The following is a 12,951-nucleotide window of genomic DNA, read 5'->3' on the forward strand; positions in this document are numbered from 1 at the left end:
CTCAACCAAACTTAATACTAAGAATCTCCTATATTTTGGTCCACTTTTAAAAATTTAAACTATATGTCAAATCCACTAGCTTAAAAAAAAATCAGCTAGGAGGATTTAATATTTTGCTGTGAAAATCAAGAACATAGGTATGGTTATAGTTTATGTCACACTTCTAATAATTGTGAGGTAAGGTTTTCAATAATGTTGTTGATGCCTATGTCTTATATTAGGGTTCGAGACTAATTGTGAATCTATAAATTTACCATGGAATTATTTTTTATGATTCTTTAAATATAATTCACCATTCATATGGAAGATCTCTCCTCTCAGATGTAAATTTAGGTCATATTTTCAAGCCTATTGAGTCTATCATCAAAAAGAAATGTCTTCATGTTATCAAGAAGAAATGTATTCATGTTATCATGTGAAACAACTCCAAAGAGGATCACATGGCCAATTTGGAGCTAGGGTTAAATAAAGGTGAACTTTGGTGGTAAGAGAAAAGGGGTATGCCCCCTCTTCGTTAAGAGTTAATTAGGAGGCTTACTAATCAAGGCCTAGGAATAATTTTTCATGGTTTAATGTCACATTTTGATACTTCGTAAATTCTGGTTTTTGTTACGTAGGTATTGGAAAATGTACAAGTGCAATATCAAATATTGCAGTGTTTTGTTCAAAAGCTTCAAGGTTGTAAATGGTCATTAATACATGCTCCATTCCAAGGATGTCCATTGGTTTCAACTTGTTTATGTAAATTATATCTCTAAATTGAGTTTTAGCTCAATGTCTTTAAATATAATAGTTATTCTCAGTTCCTATTAAAAAATAATTCTTTGAAGTATGTAGTTTCCACAATTTAAGTGTCTTAATTTTTTTATTTCAAAGTGTTAAATCTTTTTATATATTTAAAAATATAATTTAAATAAAGAGAAATTACAATATTGTAAAAAATTATATCACTTATCTTTTCAAAATGTAAATCTATTTATCTATTTTAAAATGTAATTTAAATAATAAAATTACAATATTGTAAAAAAATATCGCTTAATTCAGGATAATAATAGTTAGGCTGTTCTTTAAAAAAAATAGGTTTTATTCCCTTAATTGGAACCATAGTATCAAAACACATACCTCATAATACATTTAACATTGCGAAAATATTAAAAAATAAAAAATTCAACTAAATTATAACATCATCATCATCATCATCATCATCATTATTATTCTTATTATTAAGTTTCCTCATATAGGACATTGAATTTCTTATCACTTAGATACACAAGAGATTACCAACATAAATTTTGCAAAATATACTACCACCCTGAGACTAAATTATTATTATTAATTAAAAAAATATAATAACTGTATTAAATATATAAAAGATTCACTCCATTTTATTATAAACATTTTTCTTTAGACTTTAATAATAATAGTTTCAAAAAATTATAAATTATATTTATATGGCATTCTCCAATGATATTTAAATTTTCCATTTCGTTGTAACTACTAGCAAAAGTATTCCAAAATAATACATAAAGTACGGAAAAAAAAAGAGCCAGAGCCAATTTGAATGAGCGTTAATGTCATAAAGGCCATTAACAATACTCAAAACGCAATGTCTATCCACCAAAATGAAAATTTATAGTTTAAAAGGATCAACGAGAACTTTTCAAAACCACCTAAATTGACACCTTGCCAATTCAAATATCATACTTATGATTATTAATTTGTTTAATTTTCAGTTTTCATATTTTAAATAGATTTAAACTTTAAAAATATGTATATCTTATAAATTTTATGATAAAAAATAAGAAAAATAGTGGAGTAGATATTGCCTTTTCTAATATTCAAAATAGCTAAATAAATTATTTACAAATAGGTAAAATTTGTAGGGATCTCTCTTGACAAATGGGTAATTGTCGGTTTTTGCTTTTTCACATGTGTTAGCCAAAAAAAATATTTGAAGCCCTGCTCTCTCTAGTTCTATGCGACGTGGTGCTGTGATACCATGACAAAGAATGAAGAGAAATCATGAAATAGAGATTGCTTTGCACTTCCCAATATTTAAAATAGTTAAATAGATTACATTATTCAGACTGAACTAAAATGAGCTAAATGAAACTGAACAAAAACACTTGGATAGATTGTTTTAATGATTAGAATCAAATTCTCCAAACACTTTAACTATACAATTATTATCCATTTTTTTTTTTTTTTTTTTAAATCTTACCACTATAAAAGCTTAAAAGCTCATTATAGGGTTAAACCTAAAAAACTGTTTTTCTATCTGATCATAAATGGACAGTTTTATCGATCATGAAAAAGGTTTCGGCCTAAGTTAAGTATGAACATAGTTTTATCCTCCCCTATGTCTTCTAATTATATAATAATATTGTTAGGAATTCTGTTCTAAATCTATCAATATCAATATCATTAAAATTAAATTTGAATTTTAAGATCAAAAATATTGTTTAAACTTTAAAACTGTCTGTATAACCAGATTCGTACAACTCTATATATATATATATATATATATATATATATATATATATATATTCAAAAAGAGAAAGTTCCATCGAACCATAAAGAAAAAGCTGTTATCTTCAGAAAACTCCACCGACATTTTCTCCAAAATTACGTCATACTAATCTCCGTAGCTCTGTTTTGATCAACTCTTATAGTACATGAGATAACACTACACCAACACAAAGACAGACAGTTACAGGAAAATTTTAATGACTTTGATGTCAGTTTACGTCCGGGTTTGAACCACTGGTCATCTAGAGAAGATGTCAGTTTCCACAAGTCTGCACGTAACGTTACCTAATCAACCGTCTATGAGAGGTTGGTGTCTGCAACACCGGTCATAGTCCGGCAGGATAAGTAACCTACAGGAACTTTATAAAGCGACTGCTTCTAAGGCTTGAGGAAAGCTCAAAGCTGTTTCACAATAGCCATGACAGCTTTGTGAAAATGACTGTGATCACAAAAGTCAAGGGAATAAAATAATTCCATCACAATGTTGGCAAGCCGGTACAAATTTGAGCTTCGGGTTCAGTTTTTTTAATAATTATATATAAAGCATTTAGAACCTCATTCATACAGGCGCACATAACAACACATAACAATGATATTGTGTCTTGCTATTATAAGACGAGAGATTTTCTAGAACATTCACTCCTATAGCATCGCTTTCGTCTATCTTTTCGATTGTACCAATTCTTATGATGGGTTGCCTTCCTGCCCTTCATTTTTTCAGTAAGGAAAAAGCATCTGTTTTTATATTTATATATCAAGTAAATACAGTACATATAACTAATATGGTATAATGTTAATACCATCGGTAACACTAGATGCATTTTTGTCAATTACCCTTAGATCTATCTATATTTGCCTATGTAACCAAGAGTAGTATTAAACAAAAATAATTATATTAAATATTATACAGTGATATCGGGTTTAACGGTAAGTTTTGTTAGGTGAAACCCACGAGATGAGTGTTCAAATCTTATTGAGTATATATATGACCTGTTGTGTCTTGGCTAGAAGAGTAGGCGACCCCATAGCAGATGATCTCCCCTCTTGTTGGGGCATAAGTTTCCGGCTATTGTGTGGCTTGTAGGCGGTTGCACATAGCCTAGGTTTATAGTGTAGGGTTGCACATAGCCTAGGTTTATAGTGTAGGGTTGCACATAGCCTAGGTTTATAGTGTGGCTTGCAGGCGATTGCACATAGTCTAGGTTTATAGTTGCAGCTAGTTAGATTTGATCTTGGGTCTGTTCAAGATAACTCTCACCAATTATGGATTATCCTAGATTAAAAAAAAAAAAAAATTATACTTATTCTATTTTAATAAAAATGAAATACATTTTTCTCAATTATACCTTAGATCTATCTATATGTGCCTATGTACCCAAGAGTAATATTAAAAAAATAATTATGCTAAATATTGTTCCATTTAGTTCAAAAGTGAAATACTGTGAACCAAATTACTATCCGTAGCGGTGTCAGCATATCCTAATTACTAGATGTTTCTAGATGTTTTTGCTATTTTAAGTAATAGCATAACCCTAAGCAGGAGAAGCGAACCTCTAGGATGTTATTAAATAATTTTTTATTTTTTAATTTATGACTGTATTATTATTGGTGTATTTTTTTAATTCCATATATTTTACAGACAATGTTTCTTTCAGAGTCAGATAACTTCTTTTATTATTAAATAAAACATTAATCAAATGATGGTGTCAGTGGTGAAAAGAACTCTGACGGTTTTTTTCATAGAAATAAATCTGGGTTGAAATCCACATCTATATTGTGATTAAACATGGAAATAACCTCTATTTTAACATCACTACATAATGTGAAAAATGATCATTTATCTATTTAATTAATTAAAGGTTAGGTATTAAAAACATCTTAATAATGAAGAATGTTAAATTCAATTATATAACAAGGTATCGCCAATAAATCAATAAAGAAGAATATTGCATTCATTTGTATGACATGGTAGCATAAATAAAGATGATGACACCGAATCTTATGTCAAGTGTATAGGTAGTCACAAATGTAATTAGTCAATGCATATGTGTGAAAATGAGGGTTAACTAATAAAAATATTGAAATGAATAAAATTTTAATCTCGCATAAATTTTGTTTGTATCATAATGATAGTGTGACATTATTATATAAAAACAACTTTCTATAATTGAAATTGTGAAAAGGAGAGGGTTAACTAATAAAAACATTGAAATGAATAAAATTTTAATCTAGCTTAAATTTTGTTTGTATCATAATGATGGTGTGCCATTATTATATAGAAACAACATTGTATAATTGGAATTGTACTTCAAGTTGAATGCTTAATAATATTCATTATGAAAAATCTCATGAGAAAAATGAAATACAAATCTTATTACATAATAGAAGTTAAAATCAAAAGGACTTCCTTATATTTTTGAAATCATGAAGATAGAGATCTTATTACATAGTAGAAGTTAAAATCAAGAGGACTTCATTATATTTTTGAAATCATGAAGATAGAGACATATGATTTCCATGTTTATTTATAGCTTATTTGTTTTGTATTCTTTATGCACAAATCTTATCCATGACATAATATAAGTTAAAATCACAAGGACTTCATTATATTTTTGAAATCATGAAGATATAATCAAATGATTTCCAATTTTATTTATAGCTTCTTATGTTTTGTATTCATTGTGAAGCTTTTATAGCTACAACACAAAATTAGATTCAAGCCAAAACATAATGGAGACTTGTCAACAAATAAAATCAGTGCATGGTGGTGAATTTGAATATTTTGCAAGCTAAAATTGTTATAATTAGTCTTGCCATAGGTAGAGGTTAGAGACAATTTGTTTGTTCAATATGATCTATTTAGTGACAATGGTCACGAGAATAATAATATTGCAATGAATTCCAGGGAAGTGATGGCAGCGTGAGACCCTCAACAAAAATAAAATTTCTTCTTAGAGTGTAGTGGGAATATTAACCAAGTTAATGTTATCTCTAAATTGGGAAAGAAATTTGTTAGGTTTGAATTGAGAAAGAGAATGAGTATAGTTAGATTACTAGGAAATATGTTTAGAGAAACCAAACTAGTGGGATGAGTTGAAATATTGTGGAAGAATTTGATGGCATCTCCCACATCATCAGTCAACAATTGTTTTCCCTTATACCCATTAGTGATAATAGTGTGGAGGTTCACAACTACTACTTACTTTGGCACCTTGAAATTTGTCTTAAACTTCATTCTCTGGTTTATTCAATTTCACATCTACCATGTCAAGCATAGATTGAAATATGTGATCCACAAGGGAATGAAATATAAAGGAGTTTGAGAATCTGAATTGGTGAATTAGGAATTTAGAATGGCATGGCTTTCAATGTGGAAAAAAAGTTGTTTGATACATATCAAAGAGGAATGTATTTTCACCGTTGTATGATGAGTAACATTGCACACAAGTTTGAAATGAATATTGGTTGAGTGTGCATAGAATCATATGGTATGTGGAATTTGATTATGCTCATTTTCACTTGAAAATACCACACACCATTTAAATATTATTAGTTCCATTGAACCATTATAATGATTGTAATGCATGTTTGTTACATAGATTCATTTCAGCTTTTGTTGTAAATTATTTATTTCTTTATTTTAAAAGTTGTAAAAATCATTAAAATTACGTGGTCAATTAATATCAAGGATAATTATCATTTGCATTATATATGAAAATTTTCTAACTCTGTTGTAGCGGCTACAACCACCCTCCAAAATTTTGCCTTAGCTTTGTTTTGGAGCCTCCCTACAGACCATCCTCAATAGCATGTCTTGCATTGTCAAGCACATCAGCTTCAGCAGTTTCATAGGGTCATGTCAGTCTGTGCATGCAAGTCTGTTCCATCCTCTTCATAGGTTGATTTCCAGACTTAGTGTCAATTGTTGGTTGAGAAGTTCCCTCTGGGAATTGCACAATTTTGGAGGGGAACTAGCCTTGCCTCCAGAAATTGTGCAAACCGAGTTGGACACCCAGCTGGGCTCCAGAATTGCTCAAACCTTCGTGACAGTCTTCCTCTAAAAAATTGCGCAATTCATCCTAGGACAACTACTTAGCCCAGAAATTTCGCAATTCAAGGTAGCAATCACCTGTTACTCCTAGAGATTCTGCAATCCCTCTAGGATAGCTAGCCTAGCAGCTAGCAGAAATTGTCCAAATCTAGCCAGGCAGCTTGTTCGTCTCAGAAATTGCGTAATGCAGTCGGACAGGCTTCCCTGAGCAAATTACAAGTTATGACCCAGGACAACTGCTCAACCCAGAAATTGCGCAATCCTAGGAGACAATCACCTATTCCTCCCAAAAATTGCACAATCCCTATGGGTCAGCCATCCCCACTCAACCCAGAAACTGTGCAAATTTTCATCCCAATCTCGCAAACCGATGCATATCCCTTTAGGTTGACCGGTTCCCTTCGTGATGGAGCAAAACTGATTTGGATGCATGGAATTCTTCTCCCAAGGAAGCATGCAAAGGAATCCCTTGATTCAAGGATCTATTTTTAGCCATTAGAGGTTGCATGCAAGGATCATTTCAGAAACCTCCTGCTAAGTGTCGCTTCTCCTAGATTTGTGGCATGCACATCACAACCTCGATCTTATCAAAACTCATCAATCGAAATCTGTAGAGCTCATTCCTCACATCGACCTTATAATTCTAACATCCCACATTGCATCTAAGATTCATCAGCACATTCAGCTCAGTTGTTTTGGGGTAAGCCCAATTTTCATGTCTTGTGTTGCATTTTTGTTGCTTTTTGTATTTTGCTTTGTGTGAGTGTTGTCTCCTTGATTTTAGTGAGTGTTTGCTATCATTTCCATGTATGTTAGCTTGTATAAGCACCATTTTAGTTTTCATTTGCATCTCACTCTTGTCGCATGCATGACACTGTTTTGCACTAGCAGTCGTCGTTGCGGTGACTCGCTTCACACACATGCATGCTTTCCCATTTTCTGTATCTTGCACTTGATGTTTTCATGAATGATCATTCACTCTTGTTTTCACTCATCTCACCATGCATCCAAACTTCTCATGTTTTCAGTCGCCTGTCAGCCGGACCGTGCCTTGCCCGACTAGCACTACACATTTATGGAAGCGGAGACTCTACCTTCCCTCCATAAACTACACAAGTCTAGGTAGGCACTGAACTCCATGCTTGCATTGCCTAATTCTTGGCAGTGTCGTGTTGGCCCCAGAAATTGCGCAATGCAGTTTGTTGGTTGCATGTCACTGCTGACTGAAATTGTGCAATGCAGTTTGCTGGTTGCATGTCACTGCTGACTGAAATTGCGCATTGCACAGTTTCAGTCCTCAGTAAGCCAAGCTGGACTGTACATTGCACAGTTATAGTAGTCAGTCAGCCTCCTAACAATTGGGATTGTGCCTTGCGTAGTTTTGGCATTTAGTCTCCCGACATCCCAGCAAAAATTGTGCGACCTTCATGATTAGTCATACAGGTATGTTGCAAGTCAGTTCTCAAGTTCATTTAATTTTTCGACTGGCAGATTACTTGCCATGAGTGTTTCCATGTCTCTAGATATCGCAGGTGTTCATCTACCTCTTAGTAGTACAGGTACAATGGTTCCCAGGAGAGCAAAGTCAAAGACACCTCTTAGAGCACATTGTGGGATGGAGTCGATCAAGTGTCTATGAACTTGCCTAGCCATGAAGAAATAAAGTTGTTCATAGGAAAGGACATAAATATATGTTGGCACTAGCATCACAACAAGTAGCACCATGAACAACAATTAAAGGCAGCATACCGAATGCGATGAACGAAAGAGGAAGGTTGTTGAGAACATAGTGCCGGAACAAAGTTACAAGCTCAAGAAGATCCACATGTGATGAAAGCAACTTTGGAGACTCAGGCTATGAGGTGAAGCACGACATGAAGATCACACGAAGGCAAAGAACGAAACAAAGAAGGAGTTGCATGTGCTGAAGCAACAACTTAAGGAAGAATAGGGGCTGCATAGACGAGAGAATGAGTTGCAGTAGGAACATGTACAACAGAGGGAGCAACATTCACTCATGGATAAAACTGCATCCATACAACTTATAGATCCATTCAAGCAACTGGCACAGAGCAGACATGGTGAGCGGTGTTGTTGATCGAATGCAAGGGAATTCAGTGGTATTCATGTCATTGTGCACACTCATGCAATCCTACCCATTCAACACACTCACCGAGGTGAAGACAAGAAGCAAGTACGACTGGAGCTGAACATGTACCTCGACAAGTTGATGTGCATGGCCACTGGCACATGCTTGGAGAGCAGTTTAGAAACTATGCATCAAAATGTTTCTGGTTTGGTCACACCAGGATGACCATGTGCATGCTATCAAATGAGTTGGACAAAGGAGCCATATCAGTGCACTCAGGTGCAACGAAGGCAAGAGTTCATTTTAGCAAGATGTCACTATGGAGTGCATGGACACCATCACAAACAACCAAGCTTGGCATCATCTCACCACGTTTGACCATCACAAGAAAGTCAAAGAGTTGGTCTCACCACAATGGTCCGAGCGTCAGTGATGTCTAGCATGGATTGCTCAAGCCATTTTGTCTCACATGGGCACATGTGCATTGTAATGTAACGTCTTGTCAAGTGGAAGTTCAAGTGTCGATAGTTGAATGTAACAATCATAGAGTAGATGAAGAGTCATGAGGGTAGATGAATTGTCTCAAAGGGGAATGTCAAGGGTCACCCAACCCTTTGCTATAAACAGTCCCTCATAACTCGTTGTATAGGATTTTTGTCAACCAAGCTTCTGATAGGACTATCTTAGAGAGAGCTTGGACAGTATTGTAACGAGCCTTGGCTTCTCTACTGTATAGAGCTAATATATCTCTTTGGAGGAGCAGGCGGTTGTGGCTGTAACATTCCGCTATCAGAACTAGTGGTTTGACATGGATTTATTGTACAACTGGAAATTACACTTCTTAATATAACAGAGCTAGCACATTTCATGCATATGTTGTATTGTATTCTATGCTATCTGGTTTACTCTAACTGATATATGTATTTTTTTGCTTACACATGCATGTATGGACTATTCTGAATAAGTATGTATGAATATTTCTCAAACGTGTTGTTGGTTTAACCATCGCTTTGGATTGCTAACTAACTTGCCTTCCATGTTGTGGTGCATCTTTGCTTGTGTGTTCCCCTCTTAACTCTGTGCTATCACAGGTTTCCAAGGGGCACACTCATCTCAACCCCCATGTGTTATAACCTCTCATGCACCTTCCTTGGCTTGTTGCAGCTGTCACACCCTTGCTACCAATAGAGACATCTTACTTGCCTTTGTGGGAAATCATAGTTAAGGCATTATCGTATGACCCACCGCTGGGACTCCTGCACCAAACGGTGTGAGGTCTAATTGGGACTTCTTGTTGGGGAGATCTTCTTACATGTTGGCGGGTCCAACATGAGCAACATTTTGGCACTAGAAGGAGGGCCAGATCACAAGGTGAGTCCTCACATATGTTTTGAATCTCTAAATATCTGTCATGACTAACTACCAAGTTCCTCTTCCAGAGTGTATGTCTTATGGAAACGACTTCATTATCTTGGAAGAGCTCTCATATAACTTGTCACATAAAACATTTGATGGTGGAGACCACGTAGCCTTGGTTAGGTAGACGGCCAGAATTGTAGGCTCATGCGAAAGGCATGGAATCTTTGAAGAGTACATGACCTGTGCACTGGTCATCTACATGCTTCGAGGGCCCCCCATGCACTAGTGTTCCATGCTGCCCAAAAAATATATTCATTCTCTTGCTCATCTGGTTGTAGAGATAGACCATGCTTTCAATCACTTTAACCATAAAGCACTTGATCAAGAAATTCTTAAATTACAAAAAGCACTCGATGAATTCGTTAATCAGTTTCACACACACTTTTGTAATCTTTCATACCAATTTCCTGAAGATGAAATTGATTGGGAATTTCTTTATGAAAGATTTGAGTATCTTATTCACATATCTGAACCCTGCTCAACACACTTTAGTGATGGAGTTGCGCAATCACAAGCAAGCACAGTTGCTGTAACAAGTGACTGTCTACCTACATCTGCTCAAACAACTCCACCACTATGGAGTGATGTGGGAGATCATGCACACACATCTATTGAACTTTCACATCCTCCCACCCCACCTGCTCTTGATATCTGCACAGATTTGGCTTGCAAGCCTGTTGGTTGTCATGTGGATTCATTCCCTAAACCTCCATCTCTACATTCTGTTGATCCTCTAGATTGTACTATCTTGTGTTTTCCCATTCCAGACTCCTAACCTGTTGTGAATGAGGATCAAGTTGTCGACGAAGTTGGTGTTATGCAGCCAACCTGCACCATCATTCATGATGAATGTGTGTGGGAATATAAAAAAGAACTCGCAGTGAAGGATGACTCCCTTCCAGCTGTGCCTCATCTGCTTTATCTTGAAATCCCTTGTGATTCTACCACTATTGATTTCCCCTGTGAAAATCCATTTTCAGATGTTTCTACTTTTGATCATTCACATGACACGTCGGATGTCAGTCTGTCATCAAAGTGGAGAGAGGACACATCTTCCTCCAAAATTTTGTCCAATCTATCATCTGTCATTTCTGAAAACACTGAGGGTGAACATCTTTTCTTCTCATCTACCCCTCTACCCGATTCATCAAATCATGAGGATGCCAACAAACATCTTGAATTTTCTTATCTTGGTTGTCATGATATCTCTACTTCTTCCTCTGATCACAATGTTGATTCAATCGTTATTAATTTGTCTAAGACACTGGTCTATGACGATATCTGTCAACGAAGTCAAAATCCCACAGAATGTCGAGGCACTTCAGCTCGAGCTGATGGTTATGTTAGGTCCTTGCTGTCCTGAGGATGGTTTCACTTTTGGTCAGGAAATTGTTGGGACACTCAAGGCTCGTCATCACTCTCTACTTTGCATTGAAGATCAACCAAACACCTAGATTTCGCTTCCTCCACTCGAACTACACTATCCCATCGCTCATGCATTGGAGGAATCTTACACATCAAGCACACATACACAACATAAGTGGTCTACCTTTCTCACATTTACTTGCATGACACAATCAAGAGAATGCATACACTCAACATCTGCACAGAGTGTAGTACAACACCATGGAAGCTCCATTGCGTGCATGTCATGTGCTTTCATTCATCTTTGTTTTGTGGTCACTTGTAAGCTCAGAGTGTGCTTGTATTCACTGTTATATCTTTCTTGTTTGCTGGTTCGCATAACTCTGTTGCTCGTGAACTATGCCTTCACCAACATGGGTCGACCAATGCGCTGATGGCTGCATTAGAAATATCACTTCACGTGATCAAGCCCATGCACTATTAGCTTAGGAGTAGGAGTAGTGTTTTCTTTTGAGTTGATTGCTTGCATGCATGTCTTCTTCTTTCTTTGTGTGTTTGTTTTCTTACTCGCTTTGCTTTCACATTTGTTTCTACTTCTTGCTTTTCTTTTTGGTTTGTTTGCTTGTTATTGTCCATAGGTTAGCTTCGCATGGACCGTGTGTGACTCTTGAAACAAGCTAGGTAAAGTACAAGAGGACTTGTACAACTATCAACATTTGGTTATCTGTTGTCCACTCTCTTATGTAATAACTTGTTCTCTGTTCAAAGTGAACCTTCATGAAAACACAACGCATGCGCGCTAACTAGTGTCACCTACTCTAGTCAGTTGTTTTTGGGTTAATCCTTGTCAACTCAGTCATGTAGAGTAAGGTGAGGGGGGAAAACCTTAACAAGCATGTCAGAGATATACATAAACTACTTCTCTAAAGGAACAACCTCTTCTGTTGTCAATAAGTCAAGATCCCTCTTCTGCCTCTAAAAAGAAATAAAAAATAAAAAGTGATATGCATAATTATGAAATGAAAAATGAAAAAAATGAAAAACTGAATTTTTTTTGAAAAAATGAAAAATGAATAAGGCGAAATAAGAGAAAGGATTCATGCATAGAGAGGTGACGCAATTAACTTTGCTGGGGTACTGACTAGGCTCACTGGTAGTGGATCGATGCTTGTGTCCATGCGTGACTCTGCCGAGGTACTATCGAGGCCTGCGGGCAGCGAAGCAACACCAAAGATGAAACTAAGACTCTGACGACTATACTTATTGTGCATTAATATACCCCTCAACCCCAATCGAAACAACTTTGTTGGCTTGGCTTGGAATGTGTTTCAATCGACCAAGGTCTTGGTAGATGCTACATCTTACAATCAAGAAAGTGTTAAAACCAAGATGACCAAAGAACTGAAAAATACTTCCGGAGGTGTTAGCCTTGCTTTTCACAAACAAGGTCCATTCAGGGAGCTAAAGTTCTGGCAATGTGTAACCAAGTATTGTAGCA

The sequence above is a fragment of the Pinus tabuliformis genome, chromosome 8, assembly GCF_031772625.1.
Source record: "Pinus tabuliformis cultivar Carrire ecotype Pingquan chromosome 8, CPIR1, whole genome shotgun sequence".
Lineage (NCBI taxonomy): Eukaryota > Viridiplantae > Streptophyta > Pinopsida > Pinales > Pinaceae > Pinus > Pinus tabuliformis.